The sequence below is a fragment of the Osmerus mordax genome, chromosome 13 (assembly GCF_038355195.1).
Source record: "Osmerus mordax isolate fOsmMor3 chromosome 13, fOsmMor3.pri, whole genome shotgun sequence".
Classification (NCBI taxonomy): domain Eukaryota; kingdom Metazoa; phylum Chordata; class Actinopteri; order Osmeriformes; family Osmeridae; genus Osmerus; species Osmerus mordax.
In genome coordinates this window covers 14,460,834-14,477,956 of record NC_090062.1, presented here as the reverse complement: position 1 = coordinate 14,477,956, position 17,123 = coordinate 14,460,834, and the positions used below count along the sequence as shown (strand labels likewise).

The 17,123-nt window shown below is 47.6% G+C and overlaps 1 pseudogene; it reads right to left on the bottom strand.

Moving 5' to 3' along the window:
* Positions 1–537: 537 nt before the first annotated feature.
* Positions 538–11,652, bottom strand: LOC136955737 (immunoglobulin superfamily DCC subclass member 4-like; annotated as a pseudogene).
* Between the last annotated feature and the right edge of the window lie 5,471 nt (positions 11,653–17,123).

The window sequence follows — 17,123 nt, the reverse complement described above, 5'->3', positions numbered from 1 at the left end:
TATGGTGATAAATGATCCAGATTTTTTAAATCATCATTCTGATTTTACTCTGTATAACTGTATAAGGTGTTTGAGTTGAAAATTCCCCTACAAAAAAAAGTATAACATTTAAAAAGTATACATTTGGAAGCTTCGAGATCGTGAATCTCCATAAAATCTGAGTCCAGATGATGACGTATAATCAATAAAGCGTTGATAACGCTCTGCGTGTGATAGAGACGCATTTTCTGTTGATAAAAATGAATGGGAGTAATTTTGCTTATAAACTGAACGTAAAACAGGGATTTGGCGTATATATATGGCCCGCAAAATAGAAGTGTTAAACCTGTGTCATAGATACGCAGAAGTATGACACTGGGTTGGGGCTACACAAGTCTGTGCATGCCTCAGAGAAAGAGTGTGTGTGTGTGTGTGTGGGAGTGGGAGTGGGGGATTGGGCAGCCCCAAGTGTGAGCCATGTACAGTACATGGTCCATTCTGCTCCTGTCCACCATTCATGTGTGTCTATGTGGGGGGGGGGGGGGGGCACGCCTGGGCCTAGCAGGCTTGATACTCACTAGCCAGGAGCAAGGTGATGGTACGGCTGGTCAGAGCCCCCAGGGCGCTGCTGCTCACACAGCTGTAGCCCCCCTCCACCCCCTGGGGGGCCCGGCCGTCAGCGGATGCCGGCAGCAGGAGCAGGGAGCCGTTGGCGAGGGGCCGCAGGGAGTCCCCCTCCGGCAGGGGGCCGGCCATGCTGCAGCCAGGTGACGTTGAAGGGGGCGTCGCTGGCGCCCAGGTGGCAGTCCAGCAGGAGGGGCCGCCCTGGCTCCAGCACCACCAGGACAGGGCCCGCCCCACAGCTCAACTCCACCGACACGGGCTTCTCTGGAGGGGAGAGAGAGAGGGAGAGAGGGAGGGAGGAACATCAGGTCGGGGGGGGGGGGGAGAGAGAGAGGGGGGGAGGGGAGGGACACAGAGCAAGAGACTTTAGACTCTCGAAAGCTAGAGACTCCAAATCCTGACTGACATGACGGTGCTGAGATTAGTGCGCATGAGAAGACAGACTAGCGTGGGAGATGGGGAACGAGGGAGCAACGAGATGAGAGAGCGCGAGAGGGGGGAGAGAGAGCTTCGGAAATAGAGAGAACAAGAGAGAGAGAGCGAAGAGAACGGAGGGGGGAGGAGGGAAGATGGAGGAAAGGTCACATCAGGAAAGCCTGCCACGAAACGCAGCGCAAACACCTGACCAGAGCCCTAGTAGAATAGGAAACGAGGCCGCGCTCGATCGCCCAGAGCTCTGCAGTCAGCTCTCTGTGACGCTACGGCACAGCCTGCAACCAACTGGCTGGATTCACAGCAAATTGTGAATCATCAAAGACGGCACATCGCAGAAAACACCACAGAAAACAAATGTGAATTCAACCCGGGGGGTCAGTGGTTTGTGGTTGATGACCAAAAATCCAATAATGGCCGACCTCTTAGCACAAAAAACCTCCATAGAGAGGTTTCATTAGCAGAATGAGATAAGAAAAGGGCCTGTTGAATGAGTTTAGCAGCATGCTGTGTTAACCTATGCAGCCGGGGAATTTGCCATTCTTCTTCTCTGGTTAAGGACAGGGAGGGGGCCTGCAGTTATGCAGCTGAAAAGGTGTCGTCTGCGAGTGCTGTGAGGCAACCGTCACTGAAGCAAACAAGCTGAGAATGTACTCTGGAGACAGACGAATCACCAATCCACATATCACCACAACCTCACACACACAGAGACCGTAACACACACATTTATAGTTCAGACACACGCACACACACTGGAGGTGCGCTGTGTTCTCGCAACGAGGCAGAGGATTAATTAAGTTAATGGGAGATGGAATGATTTTCTGATTAAATGAGAACCAACCCCACAGCCATCCCTGCATCGAAGCAGAGTAATGCCCTGGAAGCCATAGGCACACCCGGACACACTCACATGTGCACACTGCACACACACACACACACACACACACAAGCTCAGCAGCGTGAACACATGCACTAAAAGCAACACATGCCTGCCTTGCACACAGACTACACACCGACTTTAAAGCTCTTCACAGGCATTGTGTGTGTGTGTGTGTGTTAACATCTAACATCCGGTCCGAGAGACAGCACCACCACGAGGATTTGGGTTGTGCGTTTCTCAAGTGTTGTGGGAGCAGCTTGAACACGAACAGAAGCTTGCTCACCCTAGCTCCCCACCTCAGATGCTCGCTCTCCCTGCTCTCCTCGCTCCCATTCAAACTAATTAGGTCTCGTTAAGTCATTAAAGCGTTAGCAGGCATTTTCCCCCATCACCGCCAGCGGTTTGGCTTGGCTGATGGACTTGTCTGTAGCGATCCATACAGTGGGCAGAGAGCAGCCTGGAAGCAGGTGTGAAGGAGAGGCGAGTCACGGCCCATAGGGGCAAGCTGCCCTCGTAAAGACGTCACGTCAAAGAAATCGCAGACGCCCGCTTAGGATCTCATGTGCTCTCTCTCACACACACACACACACACACACACTCCTCACATCACACTCCTGTTTCCCCCCTTCCGGCACAGTCACACATACTCCACTCCCCCCCCATTATTACCCCTCACACACCTATGAGAACATGTAACCCCCCCCCCTCCCTCCCCCCACTGCCATTATCCTGACCAGTGGGTCCAGCGTGGGAGGGGGTCAGGGAGGGGCTTGGCCATTCGAGTTCGTAGAGAGTCTTGGGGGAGCCCAGGGGGGGCGGGGCCCACTCAGAGTCCCCCCGTGGTGCTCTCACACTGGGCCACACTGAATGGAGGAGGTGCGCGGGATGCCAGACTACTCACAGCTTCCATATCCAGCCTGAGGGAGACACATCCCTGCTCTCAGGAGATAGCGAGAGGCGGAGAGAGGCGAGAGAGAGAGAGAGAGAGAGAGAGAGAGAGAGAGAGAGAGAGAGAGAGAGAGAGAGAGAGAGAGAGAGAGAGAGAGAGAGAGAGAGAGCGAGAGAGAGCGAGAGAGAGAGAGCCCATCTGTTTGCCCCAGTAGGCTGGCTGTGTTAGAGAGTTCACTCTAACACTCTAACACTCATTCACCCAGGGAGTCAGAGGGTAGCTTGGCTCCTCCAATGTTTTACCTCACCCTACCATTGGGCCATCCACACTGCCCCCTCCACACAAACACACACGCACACACGCACGCGCACCTAAAACCTTAGTGCGTAACTGAGATGAGAAGCCTAAAAATAACATACTATTAGTACAGTGCAATATAGATTTACCACCTGTGCGACATCGATTTTTTCCTGCAAAAAAACTTAAGGTTGTGTGTTAAAAACGATACACACAATAGAAAAAATACTAAAATATAAACAACCGTCCGAACAAGAGAATGCTCCAGAAGAACTAAGCATTTTCAGATCTATTTCACGATATTCCACATATTGCGCAAGTCAAGTCAACAACTTCCGGTAGCTACCATTTCCTGTTTGGTTATTCAAAGTCACGTTTCTAACTTACCGGAAGTTTTAGACCTGGCCTGGGATCACTGTCTGTGCATATCCGTATAGCCAATTGAGATACATAAGTAAATTAGGCTACACAAGACACATTAGCTGTTAAACAGGTCAACATCTAGAATTAGTATGTACATCTCACTAACGGTTGAGCAGTAAAACCTCTGAAACAATACATTGTATACTTTAAAGCCTGTAATTAACTAACAAACAACAACAAGAATTGTACCTTATGCTGATGGACAGTAGGTAACTTACACTCTACACTAACAAACACGCACGATGATAAATCACATCAGCTCAAACTGGCAACATGTGAAAACGTCATGATTTGGCGCAGGCGCGCTGACGGGGAAACGGGAACTGCAGATCGCCCCTTCACTGTGATATACTGTCTGTCTACGAAAGGAACATGGCTACATCCACAAGCACACAGAGGGATCAAGGGGGTAGGAGGGAGGGTGTGTGTGTGTGTGGGGGGCTGTTACTATTTATGCAAGTGAGAAATGGAAGATGAGAGAGAGTGGTAAGTAAGGGGCTGGCATGTTGTGCACATGTACAAAACACTTTCTAACCATCGATGGTTAAGTTGCCAGACACACACATGCACACAAACATACTGCACATAATGTTAGGCTACTGAGGGCTGATAGCTGTATGCACCAAGTTCTGTCAGATAGCAGCATATTCCAGCTAGTGTGAATCCTTGCCAGGAAATATGTATGTGTGTGTGTGTGTGTGTGTGTGCAGAGCAGGTTAGGACATACAATTGTGCATTGCAGCACTGATATAGACTGGGTGGACATAGACAGATGGGCTGATTGATAGCACTGTGGAACATGCAGTCTCATGTGGCACTTCTGTGTGTGTGTGTGTGTGTGTGTGTGTGTGTGTGTACTATCCTACTCTTTTTTCTTTTACTCATTACAAATGCAGTTTGTATGTTGACTGCGTTTGAGAAAGGAGCTGTTTATGTCAGTGATATTTATGATACTTGCAGGATTTTGATCATCCATATGCAAACCCTGCAGCTAAGGTGTACATGTCCAGCCGTCATCTATAAACTGTGGTGGGCAGGGACAGACGTGCCGGATGTACAATAACTCTGACATGCTGCCAACTCATTTGGCAGACATGCAAAGACAAACCCAACTCATTTGATTGTCAAAACATAGAACTTAATAGGCCTTTATCTGAGTAACTGAGGTGCTTGACTAGGCCCATACTGTTATCTGACCCTTCTATCAGAACAGAGAATCACTGTCGCCATTCAAGTGAAAGGTGCTTAAGCACACATTTACATTTAATCATTTAGCAGACGCTCTTATCCAGAGCGACTTACAGTAAGTACAGGGACATTCCCCCGAGGCAAGTAGGGTGAAGTGCCTTGCACACGACACAATATCATTTGGCACAGCCAGGAATTGAACCGGTAACCTTCAGATTACTAGCCCGACTCCCTAACCGCTCAGCCACCTGACACACACACGCAAACACAGATACCCCTCTGCAACAAATGTCTATTTTCTTGCCCCTTACCTAATTAATATTACTAATACACAATGTATGTCTTTGAAAGTTAATGCCTGTTTAGTTGGTACTGCACTGGCCCAGTGATTTAAGTGGATTCTCAGGAGCAATATCAACATGCGGTTATTCCACCCAGGCTGACAGTGACTCATAAGCAAAGTGGAGACAAGAAAATGTGCCCAGCAGCTGCAGTGTCAGGAGCTAACCCTTCCAGCTGTGCTGCCCCCCCCCCTTCCCCCACCCTGCACTCTCACACTCTCTCTCCCGACTCTCTCTCTCTGACACTCTCTCTCTCTCTGACTCTCTTTCTGACTCTCTCTAACTCTCACTCTCTCTCCAACTTTTTCTGACTCTCCCTCTCTCACACTCTCTCTCTGGCCAACAGTTCACAAAACACTCACTACACAGGAAGGTGATCTAAGGCTCACATTTAGAGAAGTGGCAAACCAAAGTACCACAACTCTGCCTAGGAGACTCCGCCAGCACACACACTCCCTATAATCAGTGGTGGGCTGATGTACTGAGTTCTCAATGGCAAAAACAAGCCTACATAAACAATAGAGATAGAGAGAGAGTGCGATAGAGAGAGAGTGAGATAGAGAGTGAGATAGAGAGAGATCCCCCCGCCAGTCCTCCATGCCTGCTGCTCTATGTACAGTACTCATTCATGCACATCCTGGCCTGCTCCAATCCCGGCCCTGTGTTCTTACAGGCTTTAACAAAAGGGCCTCCCAGCAGCATGGGGTGGGGTGGGGTGGGGGGGGGGGGGGGGGGGGGGGCTCTGCACGACCAAATCAAGCGGCGGGGCCACATCAATGGGTCAACAAGGCTAGCAACAAAACTAACATGAGAGGCTACATGAGGGGGAAGCCCAAAAGCTAGAGGGCTGGGCAGGGGGGGGGGACTAGGCACTAGGACACAGACTAAAAACAACAGGAGCGCTATCCCAACACTGTTTTACTACCGAAAATCTTGTCTGGGCAACATTGACAGTGCCATAGCATGGGACTGCAGTGTGAACGTTGCCGGAGAGACTTCTCTCAGAACCTATTAATTTGTCATGGTCGGAATCAATTCATTTGTTTGTATGTCCTTTGCAGAGTCCTTCTGAAGCGTGGGAAGGCATTGCTGTACATCATGTGCAGCATATTTCCTGGTGCCCTATTCATGATGAACCCATGGCAGCCTTCAATCTGAGGCAAACTGAGTAAATGACAAGTTTCTTGGAGAGAGAGTCAGAGAGAGAGAGAGAGAGAGTCAGAGAGAGAGAGAGAGAGAGAGAGAGAGAGAGACAGGCTGTGTTTTTGGTTGTCTGCTCCTTGCCCACTAATTCTGAGTTCACTCCCCTAAATGCAGCATCGGCCCCTCGAACTGCACCCCACCCCCCCGACGATCCCCAGATGCCCTTCCCGGCACTGGCCCCCATGCAACGCTTCCTTGGTCATGTGACTGAGCGGACAGCAGTGCGGAATGGAAGGAATGTGATCGCATGACTGTTTACCCAACGAGCGCCGTGAGGAAGAGACCCTGCGTCTCACACACACACTCACTCACTCGTCTATCACACACACACACACACACACACACAGTGCATACGTTCCATCACTAAAATACTCACTGTTCCCAAATACACAAATACATAAAGCTTTGAGCATTTGAACATATAGTTGCACTGGGGCACACCATACTGGCCAAACGTTCATTATTCATTGTACAAATCTACCCCCGGTTTAGACAAAATCATCCACTGAGAAAGAAATTCATTCCTTAGACCCTCAGGCGTGCTTTCTATCCTAATGTTCCGTTTGTGTACCAGCAAATAATCAACATATACAAACACGGTCTGTGCACACAATTAGAAGTGGATGGTGTACACCTGCTGGTTCTGTGCACCACAGTGATCCCCAAGTCACCTGACTGAGATCATCAAACTTATCAGGCAGCATATTGATCCAGATCCACTTTCAAGGGGTGCCATCAGAAAAGGGGCTGGGGGGGAAGGACTTCAAAAGAAGAGTATGTTTTTCCCGCACCGGTCTAATCGGCACTCTGCACTGACTAGACGTTCCTCGGATCAAAGCATGTTTCACTTCAGGTGGTTTCAAAGTGGTTTATCTCCTGGAGAGATGTGGGATGAGATATAAGGGGATAATGAGATGAGTTTCTGTATCAGGTTACTTCAATTGGAAATTATTGCCAAGTTTTGACAACTGCTCCCTCAAGACGCATTCTCAAACCAGGAATATGTCACAAATCTATTATGAAGCAACAACAAAAAAGCATAACAATTACAAAATAAAAAGAATGAAACATTATTGTAAAATATGTTAGGTCTTATGTTATGTGGCAAAAGATGCGTGGTGAAAAACACGACTCAGTATGACTATTTTCTGTTCTGTATCTGACATTCTGACGCCATTAAAACCTTTGTGAACAGATGCATATTCTGTATGCAAACCTTGAGAAACATTTACGGAGAGCTTTATCTGTATGTACAGTAAACATATACTGGATAGACTGTTATATACATAAGAGAGAGATGTATATGGAGCGAAAACCAAATGAGATTCTTGTACCACATCTTTTCCATATGCGAATGTAATCAATAAACCTTTTCATGAAGTTCTAGAACCCAGAGAATAACCCTGCAGTGTTCTGAGGCCGGTCTAATTGAATGAGACTGAGATCTGTGCTTTGGTCGATGGCTGGGAGAGCTTACAAGAGCTTTAGACCAGACAACATCTCTACAACGCTGCTTCTAGCTCTATCCACTGGAACATCACTGGAACACACCAACAACCACACTAAGCCAGGAACTTTTAAAAGATACAACACACACCACAAATCTAACATACCAAAAGTCGAATTGCGTAATATTAGGTATTGTTTTTGAAATTACGTCTTTGACAGACACAATTACAGTCCACTTAGGTTCATAAATAGAAAGACAGTTGACAGACACCCTAACCAAAAATATACTTCTGATGAACTGGTTGCCGCAACTGGAAATATTATTTTTGTGGACTTCCAGAGAAATCTCTGTTCCTGATAATCCTCGGTGATAAACATAGTTTTCCATTTAGCCATAAAAGATAGCAGCCCAAAGATTTACCAATATGGCAAACCCATACATTACTACTAAAACATTTGATCAACAGACATCAAAGACAAGAGCTGAGTCGTGAAAATGAAGCACTTCCGAGGACCTCTCTCTATTGGTAGACTTTTTACATGCCTTCTGGGACTGGGATTGGTCCACACACACTCAGGGTTATGAATAGGCACACACAGCCAGCCATACAAATCAACATCTTCGCTAGACAAAGATACCCATATCAAATTCAGCCAAGTGTGCCTCTTTAAATAATATGCATCCTAATTTAGCTTAGCCTCTCTAGGGGGATCAGGATGCAATCACACAAACAGAGGGACAAACATAGCCACGTTCACTCTCCTACACACTCCCTAACTCCTGTTTGAATCCAAGCTGAAACAAGTTTGGGAATATGCACAAAATAAGTGAAGTGAAGTAAAGATGGGATTATTAGAAGATTTAAAGAGATTATTAGAGAATTAAAGCAATGCTAATGGCTTTAGCCAACAGCATAGTCACTTATGATAAAACATTTACATAATAAAACTGTTTAAGGGGCTGCTCATTATGGACAAAGAAATGCAATTATGTTTATGAATAAGTCATTAAGCAGGACGTGTTCACAATTATGTTCTAGGCCGGAGGCAGACAAGGTGAATTCCTGATCCAGCTGCAGGGTCAGAGGCTGGGGATGGAGGAGTCGGATGAGGTCTAGGATGAAGCTAGAGTCAGGTGAGGTAGGAACTGGTGTGGGTGGAGGTAGGGTCAGGTGAGGTAGGGGCGGCTGAGGATGGAAGGTGGGTCAGGTGAGGTTGAGGAAAGTGGCAGGGCCAGGTGAGGTAGTAGGTACTGGTGGTGAAGGAAAGGTGAGGTTGGGTAGGGTTGGTATTAGTAAAACTATTGTTGCATATATCAACAGATCAGAAAGTAAAGTTTGTGTTGGTAGTGTTTGTGTCCTTATGATGAAAGCAAAGAGCATGGACAGACACTGGATCAGCAGAGCATTTGACAGACATTAAAATGATGAAGAGGGGGGAAGTTGACACTGGGGTCAGAGACGGTGGAGGCAGGAGAGCAATGAGGCGAGTCAGGATGATGAGGCAGAAGGTGAACGGTTGGGACCACGGGGGAAATCAGTGGTGTCACCGTTTAACTGAAGAAGTGATGAAGCTCCTGCCCACAAAGCCCCCTCAGGAGATGGGAGGCATGACGACCGCTGGGAAACTGTCTGACATCCTGAATGCCCTAACTACGGTCTCATTTGGTTCTTCCATTTCGAAGCTTTACGTAAAACAATGTGTCATGGTGAACTCGAACAGTCGGGATCTTAGCGTGTTCAGTGGATGTTTTACCTTCTGTCCATCCTCCAAGAGAGGGGTGCATGTGTAAACGCACACAGACACCCCCGCCCACTCACACGATTAATTTGTTCGTGATGAGTTCAGCGGAGTTGACATATTTTCATTTGATCTTCCAAATGGAAAAAACAAGCTCTTTGTTTGTGGATCTGATGTAGCGACGCCCCTTGCCCCCAAACCCTCCCCATCAGCTCCCCCGTCAATTCATCCGTCCCCCCCCCCCCCACCCCGACAGCAATCTCCGTTCTCCAGTTCCAGTTCCCACAATAACCCCCAGCAACAACACCCACAACATTCCTCTTCCTCTCTCTACAGACCTGACCTAACACACACACACACACTGTAGCATTTCACTATAGACCAACTCTCCAGGGCAGCCCCCCTCCACCCCCCCACATACACACACACACACACACACACACACGCGCCCACAACAGGGGACCAAAAGCGTAGTCCCTCATGATAACATCATTATTATCTAATGACAAACATTATGACAACATTGATTCAAAATAACAGTGTCAACATTACCAGACGTGGATGAACAACCTTGTGAATGAGTAATTCACCTGTTGTTCTTTGAACGTCACATAAAACTGAATGATGAGGTCCAGTTTGAATGGATCAGAAAGGGGAATTTTCTGAATAAATCAGGGTGTCCCTCATCTGTGACAGTATAAATATGAGAATTAGTCGATGAATCAAACAGGTGTTTTTTATGTGATAGGCCTACAGCCTACCTCTTCTGGACAACACTGTGGAAACAAGGCAATCCCTTAAAAGCCATTAAGAGCTGTATGAAGTTTGTTTCTAGCAAGCATATAGGCTACTCACGTGAACTTTAATTATAAGAACAACAAATAATAGGGTGTTTCACACGTTTCCCGTTCTACTTTGAGGAGGGCTTTGTTAAAGTAGCTATATTGTTCATGCGAATTTTAACATAATAACAATAATAGAAAATCACTCAGTCATCTCTCAGCATCTGAATTCAAAAAACGAATGCAGTTGCCTTGTCTGGATACAGTACATGTCACTACGACACAAGTTAAAAAAAACACGACTGCATGTACCAGTAGACGTATCTCTACGCCTGAGCTTCTGCACTGCCCTCTTTGTCATGTAAATGCTGCGGGTAGTCTCTCGATATCTGCTCTACTCGTTCTCCTCTACCTCACCGCCAGTCGGCTGAGTGGATCGGCTGCTCTCAAGTCACCCTGCCTCGCTTCTGAATCTGAGGCCACCGCAATGCAATCATAATCTGTGAGCTGGTACGACCATTTCACTGGACAAACGGCACACATCCGCCCTTGTCCTAACAACGTAAGGCACATGGTCGGCACAACTATAGAAACAGCACCAAAAACTAAAACATAGCCCACAGCTAAATACGCTGGGGGACATTTGAGAGGCTACATATTGATCTATTCGAGAGCCAGAAAGACAGCCTTTGCAAGTCTGGCATGTGCTAAAGAACACAAGCATAACTTCAGTATATGAATGCATTAAGTGTTCGGTTAAACCAGACAACGAACTACCTCTATACTGAATTATACCAAAACTGCTTTGGTCATTTTTCGTTTTGAATTCTGCATTAGGCAGATGTTAACTGTTACAACTAATCATGTTTAGCAGCCTAAAATCCAGTTTTGGCATATGGCCCCTTCCTCTCAAATGATTCCCCCATTCCCACCAAGCTTCCTACGACTGCCTTGATCTGAACTCCAGCGGCATTAATTCCATCAAAGAACTCGTGCCGCCGCTGAAACATCAGAGCGAAATGTCCCCATAATGCTAACATTGTTGCTTATGTGCAACTTTGAAGCGGCCGGTCAAGTGTCCACAGAAAGCAATGCGCCTAGCCAAACATTCACAAAAGTAAGGGTGTTGAACAGTCATTCAAAACCTCTGTTGGATACAACCTGACTCATAATGAACACTTAAAAAATGTAGCCTACTGCAACGAAGCAAGGTGCAAATTTGCACACTATAAATCTGTTATCGTTTATAACTCTACCTACCAGCTGTTTTGACCGACATAGATAAGGAGGTACAGATATGTACCTAACTTGAAAAGCATGTGTTGTTCAGTTGATAATATTAAAGGGTATTAGCCTACCTTGCACGGATGGACCACAGAACCCCAGCCAAAGTAGACAGAAAAACCAGATACTCTCAACCGCCATGTAAAGCCTTTGATTTCCAGCAGAGGGGTAAGCAGCGTGAGGGTCTATACAACCAGCTATACCGTTACAGCGACATGCGTACCTATAAATCGGCTATAGTGTTCTCTAGTCTGCTTATTTGTTGTTGTAAATCCCTTTGGCGTAGTCCCCTGCGTTTTTAATAACAGGGTAGCATTAATCGGGGTAGAGCCGTCGTGTATCGCGGCGCTTCATCGCCATGTTGTGAGCGAATGTTAAGTGTGTGTGTGTTGGCTGCTGTTCTTCACACACACAGACACGCACGCATGGACGCATGCACACACTCACATTCCCCCCAACACTCTAGCAAGTCCCGCTTTAGGAGACTACTGGAGTTGCCTGAAACGCAGCCAATAATTTTAACACACCCCCTTCTTAGTTGCTCAATGTTACCCTGCGCTTCCTCATACATCTTTCATCTAGCCCCCGCTACCTTTTAGGAAATCCAACTAATCGTAATGTATTGTGGTTGTACATAATATATAACCTAAACACAGATTTCCAATGCAGGTCCACACAACTATTGGCCGAATACACCTGTTGTTAAACCACAAATGTTAAAAGTGATTTACAAACTCTATTCCACAGTGTCACTCACATGCTACAGTCAGAGAAACCAAACCAAAAACCAGAGAAGTTATCAAAAGAACCACTCATTCTAATTTCAGCTTGCCCTCCGGGCTTAACTCCATACACATAGCTGGGTGGGGTGGTGGGACAGGGTTGCTTCTTTCCCCACATATTAAATACACATCCACACCACTCCCTGTTACTGCCAAATCATTTGAACACCATTGTGTGATGCTAACTGATCCTATCAAAGCATGCTTAATTGTTCTTTATCGCCCACCAGGCCCGCTAGCCGACTTTGTGGAGGAGATGGACATGCTCCTCAGCGTCCTCCCGGATGATGGAACCCCCCTGATAGTCCTTGGGGACTTCAACATCCGCCTCCAAGGAACTCAGGCCGTCGACTTCTTGTCTCTCCTGACCTCCTTCGACCTGACGCTGCTGACCACACCGGCGACCCACAAGGCAGGCAAACAGCTAGACCTCATCCTGACACGTAACTGTATCACCGACTTAACCTCTGTAACCCCACTGCATATTTCTGATCACTACTTTATCCAATTCTCTGTCTCTCTCCCTCCAACTCCTCCTACCTCCCCTCCCCTTGTAACTTTCCGGCGCAACCTCCGCTCCCTATCCCCCTCCCATTTCTCCTCTATTGTAACATCCTCCCTCCCCCCCATTGACAAGTTGTCGTCCCACCCCACTAACACTGCCACCGACACCTTGTTAACCACTTTAACTGCATCACTTGACTCTCTCTGTCCCCTGTCAACCAGGCCTGCACGATCTTCTCCCTCCTGCCCGTGGCTTACGGATGTTATTCGTGAAGAACGGTCCACCCTTCGGGCAGCTGAGAGGAGATGGCGCAAGTCCAGAGGCGGTCTGGACCTTGATAAGTATCACTCCCTCCTCAAATCCTTCTCTTCTCACATAACTGGTGCTAAAACCCTCTACTTTCTGATCAAAATTAACTCTGCTTCAAACCCCCACAAACTTTTCTCTACCTTCTCCACCCTTCTTAACCCACCTCCCACACCCCCTCCCTCCACCCTGACAGCAGACGACTTCTCCTCCTTCTTTGAGAAAAAAGTCGCCGACATTAGCAGTCGGTTCCCTAAACCCACCTATCCTACCCTCTCACCCTCCATGACTGACCCAACTAAATGTCTAAACTCTTTTTCTCCCCTGTCTGAGGCAGAGATCTCTGACCTCATTCTCTGTCATCGCCCCACCTCCTGTCCCCTTGATCCTATCCCCTCCCCTCTCTTTCAAACCATCTCCCCCTCCATCATGACTTTTCTTCTCCATGTCCTAAACTCCTCTCTTACCTCTGGCACCTTCCCCTCTGCCTTCAAACAGGCTAGAGTTACCCCTCTACTCAAAAAACCCTCCCTTAACCCTGCCGTCCTCCAGAACTACAGACCGGTATCACTGTTACCCTTCCTTTCAAAAACAATTGAACGTGCTGTATCTAACCAACTGTCTAACTTTCTCTCTCAGAACAACCTGCTTGACCCTAACCAATTGGGCTTCAAGACTGGCCACTCCACAGAGACTGCCCTCCTTTCAGTCACCACTGCCCTCCAGTCTGCCAGAGCGGCTTCCAGGTCATCCGTCATCATTCTGCTGGACCTTTCTGCAGCGTTTGATACGGTTAACCACCAGATCCTGCTCGCCAGACTTTCTGAGATGGGCATCACTGGCACTGCACTCCAGTGGATCTCATCCTACCTGTCGGGAAGATCCTACCAGGTTTCCTGGGGAGGCAAACTGTCAGGCCCTCACCAGCTCTCCACTGGTGTCCCACAGGGCTCCGTCCTTGGACCCCTCCTCTTCTCTCTGTACACCACCTCACTTGGACCAATCATCACCTCCCATGGCTTCTCCTACCACTGCTACGCTGACGACACGCAGCTGTACCTGTCGTTCCCCCCGACCGATCCGGGGATCTCAGCTAGGATTGAGGCCTGCCTCACAGACATCTCCGCCTGGATGACCGAGCACCACCTCCAGCTGAACCTCGCCAAAACAGAACTTCTCATCATCCCGGCTAAACCCTCCATCTCCCACAATCTCTCAATCACCCTGGGATCTGCGACGGTGACCCCTTCATCCTCTGCCAGGAACCTTGGGGTTACCATGGACGACGAGCTTTCCCTCACGGCCCACATTGCTGCGGTCTCCCAGTCGTGTAGATTAAACCCTCTACAACATCCGGAAGATCAGGAGATACCTGTCTGAGCACTCCACCCAGCTGCTAGTCCAAGCACTTGTCCTCTCCAAGTTGGACTATTGCAACTCGCTGCTCGCTGGTCTCCCAGCATGTGCAACCCGCCCTCTTCAGAGGATTCAGAATGCAGCGGCCCGCCTGGTCTACAATCTACCCAGACGCTCCCATGTTACCCCGCTCCTCATCTCTCTCCACTGGCTACCTATCATGGCCCGTATCAGATTCAAGACCCTGGTATTGACCTTCCGAGCAGTGAACGGGACTGCACCTGTCTACATCAAGTCTCTCCTGCAGCCTTACACCCCCACCCGTCACCTACGGTCTTCTTCAGACAACCGCCTGGTGGTCCCACCGCTCAAGACCGCCCGGTCCCAACACAAGCTCTTCTCCTGTCTGGCCCCCCAGTGGTGGAATCAACTCCCCACCTCCATCAGAGACACTGACTGTCTCTCCACCTTCAAGAAAAGTCTCAAGACGCACTTGTTCCGGGAGTACAACGGTACTTAGGAATGGTTCGCTTGACCCGATGTTAGTTTCCTCAAGGATCACAATGACTCTTGCTCAGCGACTTGTTGCTCTTGTGGTTAGTGGTAACTGATTTAAAATTGTTTGTACTCGCTGTGATATATTGTTTTTATTATTGTTGCTTGTTTTTTTTTGTAACCTTATTGTAACTTGTTTAACTACATGCTCTTATGGTTCTTCCCTTTGGCACTTACTTTGGTTGTTCACAATGTGTGCTTCATGTTTTGGCTACTCGCAATGTTTTGTGGCTATCTCGTTGTTATGATCAGTGACCTATGCACTTTGTAAAGCTCTCTCTTGGAAGTCGCTTTGGATAAAAGCGTCTGCTAAATGAATACATGTAAATGTAAATAGCTGTGTGTGCCAGTGAGGGTCACAGGACAGTGTGGGGAAGCAGGGGTGGCACATGTGTTCCCAGCAGGATGAGGGAGCAGTGCGCCCCTGCTCCTCGCTTGCACCATGTGCTCTTTTGGGACTCGCTGGGTTTCACATCTAAACAGCCAGCAGGTGCCAGCTGGAGCCAGGCCCTCTCTCAGCAGACAAAGACACGCTGTGCATCCCCAGCATCGCATGTGCCACTTCCTTGCTCCGCCATGCTTGGGTACACAGAGAGGCGGGGGGAGGGGGGGAATGAGGTGGAGGGATTCATGGATAAGAGCGTCTGCTAAATGACTAGATGTGTGGATGTGTGTGGATAATCTTATGCCGGCGGTTGCCTCGGCAGCTCTTTAGATGATTTCAATGTTGTGAGCTGCAGCAGCACAAGCTTAATGATGCAAATCTTGGGAGAGCAGAATGAATTGACTCTTCCATGTTTACATAGGGGGATGAGATGAGGGTCACAGTGCTGAGTGGAACCTGGGCTTTTCTGATCTTCATTATGGAGGTAATCTAACCCTCCACCCAAACACCAGACAAGGAGCCCCACAGAATAACGGGAGTTCCCCATCTATGACGCGTAACCATCCAGAAACATGGCTGGCTGGCTGGCCGTGCACGGTGTTCAGATGGTAAACATTTTCAGATATGTGATGGGTCTTTCTGCGTTGGTCTCTCATTACCACATGAAAGACAACTCTGACACAGGATAACAGAAGATGTGTTCCGGGAATTACAGCTGCTGTTTCAACATGAGGCTTCCTCTCTCCTCGCTGCCAAAACCAAGCAGAGAAAACACGCCAAGAGAGCCCAAGATAGAAACAAGATTATTGCAGACAAAATTATTTACACCCGAGGTTCTGCCCAATGAGGATAATTAACATAGTAAAGTTGTCAGGCTTGAGACAAACAGAGAGGAGGTGTAGCATCTTCTCTCGGGATAAAAGTTTGTCTTTTTCTCCGGGTTCAAATGCCATTTTATTCCCTCTAGGCCTTTTTAATCATAATTGTTAGAGCATAACATGGAGGTAGGCGGCATTTCCATGCTATGTGTGAAGTGTAAAGGAACAGTGATTGTTATGCCAGGGTAATTTACAGTTTCTGTTTGAACATCTCTAATAGCTTCGGTGGGGTTATCAACTGTGGAAATGCCAATTACATTCTTGAAGTATACTATTCCCTTTTCCTGTACCACATCTCTCTACCCTCTGCATGTTGCCACTGTCCTTGACTCTGTGTTATAGAGTCACAGTCTGGAAGTGTGTTTGTTTTTTGTTTATGCTGACTCCTGTAGCCTCCATAGTGGCTGCGATTCATGGCCAAGGTCATCCCAAGGCTCTGTCTGACAGCTAAAGCTGTTCTTGATAGAAAGGTAATGATACACCCCATACTGGGCTGCTGTTATAAGAAGGGTAAGAAAATACCCCACACTGACAGACCGGCTGGACATCGCCCCCTGCTGTGAGAGCTGAGAAGGAACATCAGGGAACAAACACTCGTGATTTAGAACATCGATAAAACACTACTGCAGAGAGTGCGAAAAACAAACACCTCGACAACGTTTCACGTTCCGTAGGAATTGAGAAAATAAGTGCAAAAATAAAGAAAAAAATATATATTTGTTGTGCTATCATTTCAAACAGAATACAGGATTTAAGTTGCCCCGAAACTTTTTATTTTTGGTAATTATCCAAGACATATACCACCCATTATCCAGCAGCCTTCAATAAACACATTCAGCAAACGG